Here is a 17,476-nt window from a genome sequence, read left to right on the forward strand (position 1 = left end):
GACTGGCACTGTTTAGAGTCTGTCCATGTGCCATGTTTGGTCACTTGTATTTCGTCATTAGAGACATGTCTGTTCATGTCTTCTTCAAGTAGCAGAGACATTAGAAATATATGTATGAATTGATATGAAATTATATGTATTTATTGTGTACCATGTGATGTGGTCCCTGCATGCATTATGTAATTTTAAAATTATACCATTTCTGTTTATATATCTTCTCAAACTTTAGTATTTCCTTTGTGGCAAAATAATGTTAAAATCCTTTCTAGCTTTTTGTAATGTATGTTATATTATTATTATTTACGGTCATCAGACTGCACAATAGAACTCTAGAAATTTTTTGGGTTTTTTTTTTTTTTTAGCAATAATGAGCTATAATTTACATGTGCTATTCAGCCTTGCCCGTACCCTCTCCCTCCATGTTGTTTCAAGCCTCTGATCGCCTCTATTTCCAGTTTCTACTGTATCAATTATTTTGGATTACCACGTATGCATATTTATTTGTATTTCTGTGTGTGATTTATTGCACTTAAAATAATGGCCTTCAGTTCTGAGTATAATATTGCATATTGCAGTATTTCAACCTTTTTAGTGGCAGAAACAAACCTCATTGTGTGTTTGCACCACAGTTTCTTCACTTATCAGCCAGTGAACACTTAGGCACTTGCTTCCTTGGACAGTGTAAGTAATGCTGCAGTCAGGATGGTGTGAGCAATGCTGCAGTCAGGTCAGTGTGAGCTATGCTGCAGTTGGGGCAGTGTGAGCAATGCTGCACTCGGGGTGGTGTAAGCAATGCTGCAGTCAGGGCAGTGTGAGCTATGCTGCAGTCAGGATGGTGTAAGCAATGCTGCAGTCAGGATGGTGTAAGCAATGGTACAGTCAGGGTGGTGTGAGCTATGGTACAGTCAGGGCAGTGTGAGCTATGCTGCAGTCAGGGCAGTGTGAGCTATGCTGCAGTCAGGGCAGTGTGAGCTATGCTGCAGTCAGGGCGGTGTGAGCAATGCTGCAGTCAGGGTGGTGTGAGCAATGCTGCAGTCAGGGTGGTGTGAGCAATGCTGCAGTCAGGGTGGTGTAAGCAATACTACAGTCAGGATGGTGTAAGCAATGCTGCAGTCAGGATGGTGTAAACAATGCTGCAGTCAGAACAGTGTGAGCTATGCTACAGTCAGGGCAGTGTGAGCTATGCTGCAGTCAGGGCGGTGTGAGCAATGCTGCAGTCAGGGTGGTGTGAGCAATGCTGCAGTCAGGGTGGTGTAAGCAATACTACAGTCAGGATGGTGTAAGCAATGCTGCAGTCAGGATGGTGTAAACAATGCTGCAGTCAGAACAGTGTGAGCTATGCTACAGTCAGGGCAGTGTGAGCTATGCTGCAGTCAGGGCAGTGTGAGCTATGCTGCAGTCAGGGCAGTGTGAGCTATGCTGCAGTCAGGGTGGTGTGAGCAATGCTGCAGTCAGGGTGGTGTGAGCAATGCTGCAGTCAGGGTGGTGTGAGCAATGCTGCAGTCAGGGTGGTGTGAGCAATGCTGCAGTCAGGGTGGTGTGAGCAATGCTGCAGTCAGGGTGGTGTGAGCAATGCTGCAGTCAGGGTGGTGTGAGCAGTGCTGCAGTCAGGGTGGTATGAGCAATGCTGCAGTCAGGGTGGTGTCAGAAATGCTGCAGTCAGGGTGGTGTGAGTAATGGTACAGTCAGAACAGTGTGAGCTATGCTACAGTCAGGACAGTGTGAGCTATGCTGCAGTCAGGGTGGTGTGAGCAATGCTGCAGTCAGGGTGGTGTGAGCAATGCTGCAGTCAGGGTGGTGTGAGCAATGCTGCAGTCAGGGTGGTGTGAGCAATGCTGCAGTCAGGGTGGTGTGAGCAATGCTGCAGTCAGGGTGGTGTGAGCAATGCTGCAGTCAGGGTGGTGTGAGCAATGCTGCAGTCAGTCAGGGAGCACATGTGTGCACACCCTGGACACCCTGGAGAAGGATTGCTGATGCTTCCACATTGCTTTCCATATAGCTGTATTAACTTACAGCCCTACCAACACTATACAATGGTTCCCTCTTCCCACAGCCTCGCTGCCAACACTTTTTAATCCTCTATCTTACTGGGAACAGCCATCCTAACTGGAGAGATCTAATGTCTCACTGTGAATTTTGTTTGCACATCCCTGATAATTGGTGATGTTGAGCATTTTTATATACTCATAAGGCAGTTTCTGTGTTTTCTTCTGAGAAATGTTCATCTAAATCAATTGCCCAATTTTAATTGAGTTGTTGTCATTTAGCTAATGAGTTGAATTCATTACCAGTTATATCACTTGTAAGCTTTCCATTACTGTGACAAAATACGTGAAATTAATTATGAACAGGAAGGGTTTTTTTGGCTCATGATTTTGGGGGTTCCATTGCTTTGATGCTGTGATCAGGCAGTGGAAGGGTACTGAAAGAAGCTGCTCACCTCTTGGTGGCCAGAAAGCAGACAGGAAGAAAGGAAGGGGCCAGATTCCCGACATCAGCCTCCAGCACTTTCCTAGGGACTTGGCACCCTCTCACTAGGCTCACCTCTTAGTGATTCTGCACCTCAGTAGGGCCTCAGGCAGCAACCCAGCTATTTAATCTGTTTCCTAAACATCCCAGATCTGAACTGCAATATATAGTTCGAAAACAGTTTCTCTCACTTTGTAGGTTGTCCCTTCTGATTGTTTTCTTCTCTATGCAAAAACTTTTAGTGCCGCTTGTCTACTTTGAGTTTTGTTTCTTCTGCTTTTAGGGTCCGATCTAAAACTGCCCTCGTCCATATCCAGTGTCATGGATATCCGGAAGTACTTCACCTATGTGTTTTTCTAGTAGTTTCATAGTTCCACACCTGAGTCTGTATTTCATTTTGAGTTTACTTTATATTTGGAGAGAGACATGGGTCCAGCCCATTTTCCTAGCACGATTTCTTACATAATTCTATCCCCTCTGACTGATCTTTTCTATTGTCAAAGATCAATTGATTGTAGATACATGGGTTTTCTTTTAAGCGTTCTCTCTCTCTCTCTCTCTCTCTCTCTCTCTCTCTCTCTCTCTCTCTCTCTCTGTGTGTGTGTGTGTGTGTGTGTGTGTGTGTGTGTGTGTGCATGTGCATTTGTATGCATGCCTGTGAGTGCGTACTTTTGGCTGGGGCAGGGAAGTTGTTTATTTTAGGATTTTTTTTTTTTTTGAGGTAAGGTCTCGCATACTCCAGTCTGATCTCTAAATCACTGTGTACTCGAGGCTGGCCCTGAACTCTTGATCTTTCTATGTCAGCCTCCTATGTACTGGAATTACAGTCTATACCACCAAGCCTGACTTTTGCATGCTCATTTCAATGCTTGTACCGTGCTGTTTTCGTGGTATATTTTGGATTCTGGCAGGGCATTGCTTCCTGCTTCTTCTTCTCGTTGATGATTGCTTTCCTGCATTCACTTTTTAAACTGAGTTTTCACTGTGGCTCCAGTTTAATTCTTTATGTAGTCCAGATGCTAAACCTTCATGATGCCAATTTGCAACTGTTTCCCCCATTCTGTATTCACCCTTTCACTCTGCTGATTATGTTCTTTGATACATAGAAGTCTGTACTTTAAAAATGAAAAAAAAAAAAAAAAGAAGTCTGTACTTTGATGAAATCCAACTTAGCTACTTGTCCTTTTGTAGCCTGTACCTTGGCATCAAATCTCAAGTAATTGCCAAATCCACTCTCACACTGAAGGCTTAGCCAGGCTAAGCACAATGGGAGCCCAAGTGTCCCCATTGGTGTCCCATGGTGACACAGTGACCTGGGTTGCTGTGCAGCTGATCTTCCCACTGCCCACACCGTCACTTCCTGAAGGTTGCGTAGACTGGTACCCGAGATGCTTTTTCTGAAACAACTTGAGGCACCTGTCCTTTGAAGTGGTGTCAGCTGCAGATGTGACACCATTGTCACATGACATCTGTTTTTAGTTAGTGGAAAAATGCTATAATACTTTACTTATTTGCCTCCTTGCCAGGAAATCCACAAACTTCACAGTTTCTCACAGGGGATAATTTGTCTTCTCTCCAATAATTTTTTTCTTTCTAATATTTAAATGCATTACTGTAAATTTTCACAATTTTAAGTGGAGATAAACACAATGGCGTATTTGAAAACAGTACCTTGCCTTTCAGTTGTTAGTCAAAATTCTTGTTAGCATCCCAGCTGACATCCTAGTAAATGTTCAGTTAAAAGCCACCATCTTATGGCAATGCACAAAAATAGACTATTACAAGTCAATTGCCATGACACTGTGACTTCCTTGATAGTACTTCACCAAAACTTTTCCAGTCGGTAACAATTATATTGGTTTTCTAAATTAAACAAACTATACACTGAGAGTATCTCATTCATCCAGAAATGTTTTCCTTATTTGGCAGTGCCTTTGTGACATCCAGCCCAGTGCACAGGGTGAGCCTGGTTCCCACATGGTTCACCCTCTAAGGGTCCATGTGTTGCAGACTTGGTCTTCAGCGTAACGGAATTGTGTAGTAGAACATCAAGAAATGAACTGGGGGGCTGGAGAGATGTTCATCATTTGACAGCGCCTCCTGGTCATCAGAGCACCCATGTCCCTCTCCAACTGCCCAAGTCCAGCACTTCACAGCCACCTGTATCTCTAGCTCTGAGGCATCTAACATGCTCTTGTCATCCCTGTGGGCACACACACACACACACACACACATACACACACACACACACACACACACACACACACACACACACACACCTCAACAGGAAGAGAACTCTCATTGATGGTCTGCCCTTGGACAAACATCGGCAACTCCCCCTACTGTGTCTAGCCTTGTTCTCACAAAGCCACGGTCGCTTCGATGTCCACTTGTGTAGTAATTCAACCAGGCCTCCACTCACCAGCAGCTCTCTCGCTGTGTTATTCAGACTTTCAACTTTCTAAGTTATGAGATAAATGGACATCTTTTCTTTATAAGTTATAAACCTCGGGTATTTTATTACAGTAACAGAAACATGAGTAATGCAGATGGGTAAACTGTGCCCCCCGCCCCAGGGTTTCTGGAAAGCATGAAGTTTGGAGATGCAGATACTGTTTGAGTTGGCCAGTGTTCACTTAAGTGGTTACAGTCTCAGAAGGGAACAGTGACTGCTGGTCGAGCACCTACTTTGTTGCAAGCATTGTTATAAGTACTGAGAGGGGTCACCTGTAGACCCAAACCAAGCTCATGAAATGTCTGTTCTTGTGCAACCAGATAACGTGATTTGATTTGTGATATATGCGACCAAAAGTGGTGGTTGCCAGGTTGTCTGAGCTCTTTACCTACTGACAGAGGCCAAAGGCTGTTTCTTCTTCTTTTTCTTTTAAAAAATGCTACTGAAAACTTAACTTCAAAAGCAAATACCAAAATAGTAAAAAAAAAAAAAAAAAAAAAAAAAAGTCAAGTAAACACATGGTCACCCATCCATTCACCCATACACCAAGAAAGCCCTCTAGGGATGGGTGATTCTGGATGCTCCCCGCATCCCCCCACCCCCACCCCACACCATCATATGGAACAAGGGCTGTTTGGCTGTGACATCTGGGAAGTCAGTGCCTATGAAGGAGCGAAAAAACAGAATGAGAAAGACAGGCAAGCCCATCACTCACTGAACCGTCTCTCCAGCCCAGAGTTCCTTATTTATTGAGGACTGACTGTGTGCCACATTTTTAAATATCCCATTGTAATTAGATAACCGAGCAAGGCAAAAGTCATTCGCAGAGGCCCTGGCTTTCCGTAGTTCGCCTTACCTAGGCCACTTGCAATTTGGGCATCTCATGGGTACAATTGAGTGTCTAATTTTACTTTTCCAACGATTTAATAAATGTTCCACTAACATGTCTTACTCTTCTTTAACTTTTAACAATTGTTTGCTTAGCACAGGGGTGGTGCCTGGGCGGCTGTGGAAGCCAGAGGACGACTTGCGGGGTCTGTGCTCTGTTCTCTCTTTAAACTTGATGAGTTTCGGGGACTGAACTCAAGTGGCCAGGCTTAGCAGCAAGTGCCCCACACCTACTGAGCCAACTTGCAGGGCCCCTCCCTTTAGGTTTAAATGACCTTACTCATCGCATCCATGTATTGAGAGGGTTGGTTTCTAGATTACGTATTCTGGCTGGGTGATCTGTATTTCCTCTTCAAATACTCATCTGAAATTAATCGCAATACTAAAGAAAGCTTCAGGATGTGCTTTCATGCGGAGGAAGACGTGTGATTTCCTACAATTGTTTGCTAACTCTTTTACAAATTTTGTCTTTTAATTTTAAAATTATCTTTATTAGAAGTTCTAGTAGCATGTTAGTTAGGTTAATCTAAAGTCGTATAATTACAAAATGAAAAGTAGTTTTTTTTTTAATGATTTTGAGTTCCTGCTGTCTTTGTCAACCTGAAGAAAAGTTATTGGTCTTTTTCTTTAGATAGACTTTGATATTTGTTGTTTTTAGTATTAAGGATTTTATATTCTTTATTTTTTCTATTTAAAAAGACTTTTTTTCCTTTTATATTTTCTTTTATACATCATAGAGAATTCTGTATTTTTGGTGTGTGTGTGTGTGTGTGTATGCATGTGTGCAGGTCTTGGATGTGCTAAGCTAACGCTTTACTACTGAGGTTTTTCTCCAGCCCCATTTTGCATAGTAATCTTGTATTTTCACAGACCCACATCTCAGTGGTTGTAGGCCATCTATTGAGCCTTTTAATAATCTGTGTAAGTGATCTACATGGGTCTGCTTTAAAATTTGTGTTTTCAATTTATTTTTCTCAAAGTGCTTTTAGGACCTTCAGTGTATGGTGAATGGTAGTGAGTGGAAGTCTTGATTTTGTGAGAATTTTCTGGTATTTTCCCTGTAAAAATGTTAGTTATAGGTTCTTGGTAACTGCCATATATTCACAGATGTTATATACATAGACATATATATCACATATATGTGTGCATGATATACGCTATATTTACAAATATGTACTATGTATGTGTATGTACACACGTAAAATACATATAATGCACATATATAGTATAACACAAGTTCCTATTATTTAGTAGTAGGTGCATTTTTCTGTCTCTGTTAGAATAATTATAGTATATTTTTGTTCTATTTTCAGGTTGAATCTTTCTGGTGATTTAAAAAAAAATCATAGTCACTATTTCCAAAGAAATCTATTCTGGCTTTTACCAATTTCCATAGCTCTAATTTTAAAAGCATAATTGAACCACAGTGCTATGTTGAAGGCACCAGGGGAAGGGACGCATATATTGAATATGCCATGTTGCCCGCACCAAGAAGGATAGCTTGGTTTCCTTTGACTCTGTGAGCTGAAGTGCAGTAACTCAGGGGTGTGCTCCTGCAGCTCGCCCCTCTACCCAGCTGTGTGACTATAAGGTTGGACTTAAAGGTCATTTGAACTCTTAACAGTTCTCATGTGACTGCAGCCCTTTTGAACGGCTATCTGCACTAGCACATCTGCTTGCCTCTGTCTGTTACTGGAGAAGGCTGCCGGCCTCTTTGCTGTCCTTCCTGATTGTGCTAACTTCCTTCTGTAAGGTCAAGATAAGGAAAATTTCTTGATTTATCAAGTGTCTTTGTCTGGTTTCTCCGTCATTTGGATCTTATTAATGACATTTATCAACATGATGGGTGTAAGATCTTTTCATCTAATGACTTGTAAAACACTTTTTTAAAAATATCAAGTGATTCTTTCATTGCTAGATAAAATATATCTATAGGTTATTTTATTTAAAATTTTTATATTAGCATGGAACCAAATGTATTTAGAGGTAGTATAATGCAGTTTACTTCTTGGTTGAAAATTCACCATGAAAACGATAGATTTCTTCAATTTACTATGTTGAGAAAAGTGGATAGAATATTTAAAAAATTAAAACTTAGGCATATGTTATACTTTTTATGCCAGAGTATCTACAAATACACCAGTGATTAAAGGTAAGCCATGTTTTTAAAAGGTACATGTTTGTTCTTTATAATTTTGGGTTTTTAAAAAGGCCTTCTTAAAACAAGTCCCAAATCCAGAAGCCAATGATATTTTTTAATAAAAGGAGAAGCAATATAAAAAAATTCCAGTTGGAATAGGAAACTCTACAAATGGATCTAAAGCAAGCATGAAACTGTACCAACACGTTTACAATTCATAGCAGGGGACTCTAAACACCCCTGACACTATACCCCAAGGGCTCTGAGACATTGAGAGGAGGTAGCAACCTGAAAAAACACCAGTATCCCATGTGAGAGGGAACACAAGAGGGCCTGCCCTAGGCAATATGATTGTCTCCAAGCAAGAAAAATGCACATGGGGGCTGGAGAGATGGCTCTGCAGTTAAGAGCACTGACTGTTCTTCCAGAGGTCCTGAGTTCAATCCCCAGCAACCACATGGTGGCTCACAACCATCTATAATGAGATCTGATGCCCTCGTCTGGTGTGCATAAAGACAGTGTACTCATATACATAAAATAAATAAATAAATAAATAAATAAATAAATAAATAAATAAATAAATAAATCCTTTAAAAAAAGAAAAGAAAAATGCACACAAGAGCTCCCCAAAGACTGGCCAGGGCAGAGGGCAAACGGAGATAGCTCCATGGAGGGCACAGGGAGAAAGTCTGAAGAAGTGGCAGTTTGCATCCAGCTTCTGATTTCCACCTCTACTACTTCTATTTAAAATGGTATCCTTTCAGGATTATGATGTTACTGCTAATCGTTTTAAAAGTGGATGGGGCAGAGAGAATTCATATATTTATCAAAGAGAACTACTAAAACGTAGTCCCGCCGGAAATGGAATGGCGGGCTATCACAAAAAGAAGCCAAAAGCTTTCTTTACGTTGACAAAGAAAGAGCTTCGCCATCACCGAGGGTGAAGAGGCGGGGCCCAGCGGGAGTAGATAGGGGATAGTTGCTGTCACCACAGGGCTTATGAGACCTGGACACCCAACACTCTCTGGAGTTGCTTCAGTCGTTTTTCACAGACTATTAAAAATGTACTGGTCAATCTTCTCTACTTTCCAATCTTTACAGACACATTTGTGGGGCTGAGGGAGAGGATAAATATTGCCTTGGGTAGATTCAAATTTATCTGATGACATTTCTCTTACTGTCTTAGCCACTTTTCTCATTGCTGTGACGAAACACCCGGGAGAAGCAACTTACAGGGGAGAAGAAGGAACCTTAGCCCACAGCTCAGAAGGAATCATCCGCCACGGCAGAGGCACGACAGCCGGGGAGGCTTTGTCTGTGGTGGCAGGAGCTTGCAGTGGGGTTTTTTCAGGCCGTAGGGGATCAGGACGCAAAAAGCAAACGCAGATGTAGCCATCAAGGCCCGCTCCTCACCTTCCCCAGCATCCCTCTTGGGCTAGCTGCTACATCACACGCCTGCGTGGCTGCGTGGTCTCACAGCCTCTTGAAACAGCGCCACCATCTGACGTGCGATTGTCGGGACATCTTACTTCCAATTAGAGCCCTCTGTCATTTACTCGGGCCATCAGGAACGCCATTTTAGGTCAGGCTGCCCACTTAGGAAACAGGCCACTACCACTGGCATCTTGAGGCATCTTTCCATACAGAAATTTAAAAAAAGAAAAAGAGCTGAAAGTCTAGTTCCAAAATGTCTATATTAAGCTTTCCTTTCCCCCTTCAGAGTTGAGAGTGAGAGACAGCTATCAATTTAGACCCTATTGATAATACTAAAGAATGAAGTGGGCATTTTAATCCACTTCAACAAATAAATACAGACGTATGAAACACATGCTTGTGGTCACTGTTACGTGTGGTAGGCCACCAGATGCTTGGTCACAAAGGAAACTGAAGGAGGAAAAAAGACACTTAAGGACAATATCAAGACACGTGGCGTTTGATGTTTATAAAACGTTTTTCTACTCTTCCTTTTACTTTTTTTGGGGGGTCGGGGGAGGTGGTAGACAGGCAGTATATCTGTGTGTACGTGCATATAGTGTGGGTGTGAGTGTGTGCATGTTTGCTAACACAAGTGTGGGGGTCAGAGAGCAGTCTAAGGTGCCACACCTCAGGGGAGGTACTGCTCACATATTTTAGATCGGCTCTCCTAACGGCCCTAAACTTGTCAACTGGGCTAAGCTGGCTGTCACCCAGCTTCAAGGATCTGCCTGTCTCCACCACTGGGGTTACAAGTGCAGGAATCACACCTGATTTTCCAAAACATGGGTTCTGGGCATCCAGTTCAGGCCCTTGTGTTTGCCAGGCAAACATTTTGTTTCCAACTGAACTATCTCCCTAGACCTGTTTTTCCTCTTTTCTCTTTATCAGGTTTTGTTTTGTTTTAGTTTGGTTTGGTTTTTGATTTTTAGAGACAGGGTTTCTCTGTGTAGCCTTAGCTGGCCTGGACTCCCTTTGTAGACCAGGCTGGCCTCAAACACACAGCGATCCACCTGCCTCTGCCTCCCGAGTGCTGGGATTAAAGGCATGCCAATACCATGCCCTCTTGGCTTATCTTTATGTTTTAAGGTCACTTATTTAACTAGAATTGTATGAAAGCTGTGTGCTTTTAAAACAGCCAGTGTACTTAAATCATTTAAAAAAACAAAAACAAAAACAAAAAACCACTGTTTTGTTGATTTACGCCCCTAACCTGTCCATGTCAATGTTTATTAAATCCCTGGGCTAGTCCAGCCTGGCATGGCCTCCTCACACTTGTCTTCCAAGCTCTCGCTTGGTGGAACTACAACAGATTATGGAACTTTTTTCTAAGTGGGACCTAGCTGGCAGTGAGACCTAGGCCATGGCGCGCAGGCCCTTGGTGGCTATATCTCTGCCTTTGACTCCAGTCTGTGACAAGCCAAGATGAGAAGCGCTTCCACCACACAAGCCTTCTGCCGTGAATTACTCCATGCTATCCCTGGTGCTATGGAGCAAAACACTTAGCCAAAATAAGTTGCCCTCCCCTAAATTCTCTCTTTTTCTCTGTCTCTCTCTGTCTGTCTGTCTGTCTGTCTGTCTGTCTCTCTCTCTCTCTCTCTCTCTCTCTCTCTCTCATACAATCACAATAAATAGTTCCGTGTCTTTATCAAGAAATAACCCCCAGTTTTCATAGATGTAGTTCATTCTTCCATCTTTCTTTGTAGGTCACTTTCTCCATCAAGCCTTTCTGTCTGCCCTCTGTATCAGAAACAGATAGCACAACACATCATTGCTTTTCTTTTTCCTTCAGGAGGGCCTTCCTTATAGATCAATATGCTCGGCATGGAGAATGTTGATACACTATGTGCATATCAAGAAATCAAAACGCCAGCGGTTGCATTAACGTAAAGTATTTACATTACTCCAGAAAGAATGAGGTACACACGGATGTGTGGATTGCAGAGCATGAACTGTGCAGTCTTGGTAATTCTGCCTCAGAAGGCAGCATTTTATTTTACTTTATTTTATTTTATTTTTTGCATTTACCTGTACTACTAGCTGTGCATAAAAGGAGGCGGAGTGGCAGAACCCGTGCCTTCGATTGCAAACCTAAGCTCTTTCTTCACTTGGAATAACATTCAGTGGGAAATTTTAAAAGCAACTCAAGAGAAAATCCCTAGAAGAAAAGAAAAGGCCTTATGTTTAGCATCCTTTGGAACTTTTGCCTGCTTTTTGTACAAGGGGTCCTACAGCCTCTTCATGTGGCACTGGGCCTCACGCACCATGTCACGTTTTTAGTAATGATACAATAGCACTCTTGGATAACTGAAAGGTTCAATAATCACTTGGATGCCCTAATCCAACATGATAGGTGTATCAATTGGTAAATAGGTGGTGATTATAAAGACAGATAGATGGTAGATAGATAGATAGATAGATAGATAGATAGATAGGCAGATAGACAGACAGACACTGTTCATTCATATTGTTGACGCAGCCCCTGGAAAAGCGTGTTGGATGTGTACGGTGCATCACTTCCTTATGGTCTGTTTGCCAGCACTTGTTGCCTTCGTATTATTCGTCTTTTGGACCAGATGGTCATGTGATTTCAGTGTTGCACTGGGCTTCCAGGGCTCCCCGGGCATTTTACCACGAGCTCACCAGGGTGGAGTGGGGGTGGGGATCAGAGTGGGGGTGAGGGCTGCTCACTGACCTTTAAGAGAAGATCAGGTGGTTCCTCCCGTTCTTCACACCTGGGAAGGAAAGACCTGCTTATGAAATGTAACAAATGTTTCCTGGGTTGAAGCCAATTTATTTTTGATCTTCATTTGATCTTTATTTTGACTAATCCTTTTCTCTTTGTGTGATTTCCTTTTGTTGATATGCCAAAGTTCTGCCAACCTGTTTCCTTTCTCAAAGAGGAAAAAAAAAACCCTTGTTTCTGTTCAGTTTAATTTAGTATTCAGCCTTGTTTGCCAAGAGTAAATTAGACTCGCCCTGCTCCAGAACCAACCCCTATTCAGGTCAGAAGCATATCTTGTAAACGTCTTGGCAGTGGCTCCTCCGTGTGCATTGTGCCTTTAGCTTTTAAGGAAAGTCTTAAGTTGGCTTTGATGGACGTGTTTAATGGGGGAGAAACAGGATTTTCTTTCCTGCTCTTCCTTCTTACGAATAAGAGATTGTTATGAATGATCTCATAGTTTATGTCACTGTGCTCGACTGCCCAGGCAACAAGTGCAGCTTTACTTTGAACATCCCAATTAGTCAGGATGCCTTTCGACCTAACTCAAGAGTGTAGCACAGGACGTGGTGGTTTCCTCTGCCTGGCAGTCTGGAATTTCAGGAATCTGTGTGCCCCTGCTAGGTGGACGTAACCCAGTAGCAAGGTCCTCTTGCAATGTTAACTGAGCTGTGAGAGGACTCCTTTGCAGGTGAGATCCTCTTCAGAGGCTCAGGCAAGGCAAGCTGAAGTGTCGATTAGCACTGTCAGCACAAGAGGCTTGCTTCCAAAAGCCTCCCTCTGGGCCTGAGTTTGCAAGAGGTTCATATCTCCCGAGTTTCGCTTTGAGTGTCAAGTTCAAACAGAACCAGAGAGAAACTAAAAGCAAAGCCTTCTTTGGACCCTTTGGGTTTCACCTGGCTTCTACTGAAAGAGCCACCCTAGTATTCTCTTGAAGTGTGGCCCAGGTTCACATGCAATTCAGCTCAAATCCAGTTCTGTGCAGCTGAAAGGTTTACCACCCCGCGAAGGGGGTCGCAAACATTTCTTGATGTCTAGTTATCTAAGGATGACTTCCAAAGTGTCCAACAGACTCACACAAGACTGCTGGGACCCTGTGAAGAGTCTACATTATACTTGCAAGGTGCAAGCTCTTTCCCAGCAACCTACAAATCACATAAAATTGGTCCCGAGAAAACAGTGATCTCTGCTTTGTACAGTTCTCTTTAAATTTTTCTTATTTTTAATTAAAAGAAAAATACATCATTCTCCCCTTACAATTCCTTCCATGTCTACCACGTATACCACCCCCTTTCTCAAATTCCTAGCCTCTATTTATTTAATTATTATTGTTAGATATATGTATTGTTATATATAAATGAAATGAAGAGATAAATATCACCACCTGAGTCTATTTAGGGTTACTCGTATGTATATGTCTTTAGGGCTGAACGTTTAGTATTGGATAATCAGTTTGGGGTTCATCCCAGGGAAAGACAGATCTCCTTTCTCAGCACTTGTTAATTGCCTGTAGCTCTTTACCTAGGGTTGGGCCATGTGAGACTTCCTCATTTTGTTAACAAGTCACTTGGTATTGTCATTGTTGATTTCTTGTACAGGCAGCCATCTTGTTGCTGTTTCATAAGGCTAGCCTCCCCATCCACAATCTCACCATGACAAGGTTTCACCATTATGACTCGGCTGGTCTTGGCCTCACTATGTAGAGCAGGCTGGCCTCCAACTCAAAGAGACCCATCCACCTGCCTCCATTAGCTGAGTCCTTAATTAAAGTCGTACACCTAAGCTTAATTGCAAAACTAAACTATCTGGTCTTTAGTTAATATGTTTTTAGGTCTAGATAGATGTTTTAAGCTGATAATGATGAGATATGATAGATATTAATTTACATTCAGAATTTTAGATGCACCAAGACAGGAAAGATGTTTTCTTCAAGGCTGTCAAGTACAAATAGCCAAAACACTAAGAATGTAACATTTATATAATTCCTGATTGCGTCATTATTGTTCTTGCTGTAGGTAATTTATTGTATATATGTGTAACAATATGTATGTAATACATATATGTGTAAAAAATAAAAAAAATCTTTTTTAAAAAGTCATGCACCACATCCAGAACTGCTTTGTATATTGTTGTTTTTCATCTGTACATGCCCACTAAAAAGAGAAGATGCAAGTTCATGGATGAGAAGCCAGGGGCTTGGGGGACCCTCGTTATACCTGCTCTTTTAACTGCACATAATCGTTACATAAAATGAACTCCACAGTTTCAGGGTTCTTACTGGGCATTTGCTAAAGAGTGACCCTGGGAACCTACACATTTCTAATGGCAAACAGTTGAGATAACCCAATATCTTTGCCCAACACAATGGGTAGGAACAACCTGTCACATTAGACAAACTTCCACTTTTTCTAATGAAGATAAAAACTGTACATTTTCTTGTCTTCAGCTCTTGGGCAGTTTCTGTAGCTTGCTTCTCCATCTTTTCTCTCCACCCTCTCCTCTCACCACAAAACCCTGCTTGTGCCTTCTGATAATCCCCGTGCACGCTCCGTGCTCTAACCACTCGCCGTCCTCACCTTCCAGCCTCTTCTCCACACATGCATTCTATACTGCCTACCCCGTGTCTTTCCCTGCTGGACCCCATGCAGCAGCTCCCTTTCTGACCTTGCCGCTGCCTTCCTACTGCTCCCTCGCTCCAAGAGTGATAAAGTGGTCCTCGGGCTCCACTGCACCACCTCCATGCCTGGCTCGAGCTGTGTTCTCTCTGTTCGCTCTGCTGTGCTCAAGTCCTTACAGAAAGCACTGCAGTGACTGCGCATGGCATAGGTCACTCCAGTCCATCAACTCAGATGCAGACAAGATGTGTGCGTGTGTATGTGTGTGTGTGTGTGTGTGTGTGTGTGTGTGTGACATACACTTTGGTGGAATGGAAACATGGATGGGTTGCGAGTCAATAGGATGTTTGAATGGCATGTCTGACACTATGACCTTGGATAGTCACTATGACCTTGGGTGGCAGCCTTTTGGAACTTAGCTCTCTCGTCAGTGACAGAGGGACACTCATATCTACTCTACTGAAATGCTAAAGGAATAGATGAAAGAATGATCACCATAGAGGATGAGTTTGTGTTGATTTTTTTGTTTTGTTTTGTTTTTTTGCTTTTCTGGTCTTTTCGAGACAGGGTTTCGCTATGTAGGTTTGGCCATCCTGGACTCGCTTTGTAGGCCAGGTTGGTCTGGAACTCACAGAGATCTGCCTGCCTCTGTTTCCCCAAGTGCTGGGATTACAGGCATGCGCCACCACACTTAGCATGGGTTGTTCTTTATATAAGAAGAATCAACATTAACATTCTCTGTCTTATATTGTAGGCTTAAAGCACGGAAGCTTTGTGGGAAATTCAGAAACTGCTCATTTGTAGCCCGATCGGTTGCGTGTATGACTTTACAAAGGACGCCAAACTCAAGAAGACCTCATTGTTTCCTTTGCGAGGGAGAATCCAAAATTCCCACTGTGCTGAAGCCAACGTGACCCATGCGAGCTACTTAACTTAAGGTAAGCACTTATGAAGTAGGCGAGTATTACTCCCAACAATATACTGATTATTCACATCTATATAACTACCTAACAAACATACACACTGTTGACTGTTATTTTCAAAAGGTTAAAAGTAAATAGTGTCTGCAGTAAGTAGGCAATTAGTTCATCACAAGCAGTTGTACAGATGTTAAAATTAAAAGGCCTTAACTGAGTTCAGTGCTGACGTCACAGGCATGCAGTGTTGTGTGCTCTGTTTGATTGGGTCAGTTGGGAAGCCACTCTTTCTAACCTAACCTTATACTCTTTTCCACTCGCTTCAGTGCACACAGCTTTAAAGGTCATTCACTGCGAACACGTGCACTGTGAGATAAGGCAGATTACTCATGGAACCTAGTGTATCCTTAGTATGTCTTTTTTGGTAAACACGTGCTTTAGCCAAATAATAACTTGGGAAAATGTATGTATTACTGAACTTTTATTAGTATTAAATTCCTATTAAATATTAGAGCCTTAGGTGAAGCTTTAGACTTAGGAAATATAAAAATATCCCACCCAAAAAGGACTTTGTCAATCATCTAGCTTATGTTTGTTTAAAGGGAATGTATTTAAGTTGTATTTATTTATTTTTAGTTTTGTATGCTCTACGATGGCACCATATTGGCAGCCCAAAGGACATTAGGTTAAGAAACTAGGAAGCTAAGTAACCGAGTATGTGGGGGCATCTGGATTCTACCTGGGTGTAACAGGCCTATTAGTTTTACATTTTTGTTAAAAAGCATAATCTAGTAATATTTGAAGGGAACTAGTTAGATGCTTAACATGTTTGCTTTGTTGGATTCAATAGAACTTAGAAACTCTCCCCTCAAAAAGGTAATAAATTAAAAAGAGTGGTTCTGTTGCCCTTGCCAAAGCCTGGTGAGTTTTTCCTGACCGGATGAATGTCACAACTCATAGCCAAATACTCATCCGAGGAGACAAGACTGACCTGGCAATGACAGCGAAGGAGTGACCTAGCAAAGCAGCTTTCCTAAGCATGTTGGGCGGGTACACATAGGGCTCACCAGCAGAGATACACAAGGAACCCAGGGGAGCAAACCTAAGTGGGAGTCTGCTGGGGTCATCTAAGAGAATTAAACACACGCGCGCGCGCGCGCGCACACACACACACACATACACACACACACACACACACACACAGATGCGAAGTCTTAAGTGGGCAGGCCCAGCAACAGGACTTTTGAAAAGTGAAAGTCAATCAGGTGTTAAGAGCGATGCTGGAACCAAACTAGGGAACCTGGTAGGAAAAACAGCAAAGGCAGAAAGATTCCCTGACCCAGGTCCGTGGTTTTATGAGTAATGGTTTGTACAGGTATTACTTGACATAATGCAGCCACGTCTCAGTAACCCATCTCAAGCTGAAAGCATTGTGAGTCGAAAACGCATTTAACATATGTTCGTAACCCACTAGCAATTCGAGGTCAGCGACAGGGGTGGGGGATGGGGGAGCAGAATCCAAATCCAAAAATTGGTTCCTGGTTCCTGGCATGATGGCATACGCCTTTGTGAGTTCGAGGCCAGCCTGGTCTTCAGAGTGAGTCCAGGACAGCCAGGGCTACGCAGAGAAACCCTGTCTCAAAAAAAAAAAATCTAAAACTCACGATTCAGCCATCACACAGTGGCTACTGTCTGGAGTTATGAGGCCCTCATAGAATTGCCTAAAAGAAAGCAATAATAAGGGGACAAGGTCAAAGTGGGGAGGAGAGGAAACAGGAAATAGTAGAGGAATACAGT

General features: G+C 42.6%; 1 long non-coding RNA gene across 2 annotated transcripts in view; it reads left to right on the forward strand.

Moving 5' to 3' along the window:
- Window positions 1–17,476, forward strand: part of LOC311595153 — a 73,965-nt gene that overhangs the window by 40,018 nt on the left and 16,471 nt on the right. For both annotated transcript variants that reach the window (XR_014778328.1, XR_014778329.1), the window contains exon 3: window positions 15,517–15,700. This is a non-coding gene — a long non-coding RNA (uncharacterized lncRNA). The remainder of the gene's footprint in view (window positions 1–15,516; window positions 15,701–17,476) is intronic.

Source organism: Acomys minous (genome assembly GCF_964271855.1).
Source record: "Acomys minous genome assembly, chromosome: 3".
Lineage (NCBI taxonomy): Eukaryota > Metazoa > Chordata > Mammalia > Rodentia > Muridae > Acomys > Acomys minous.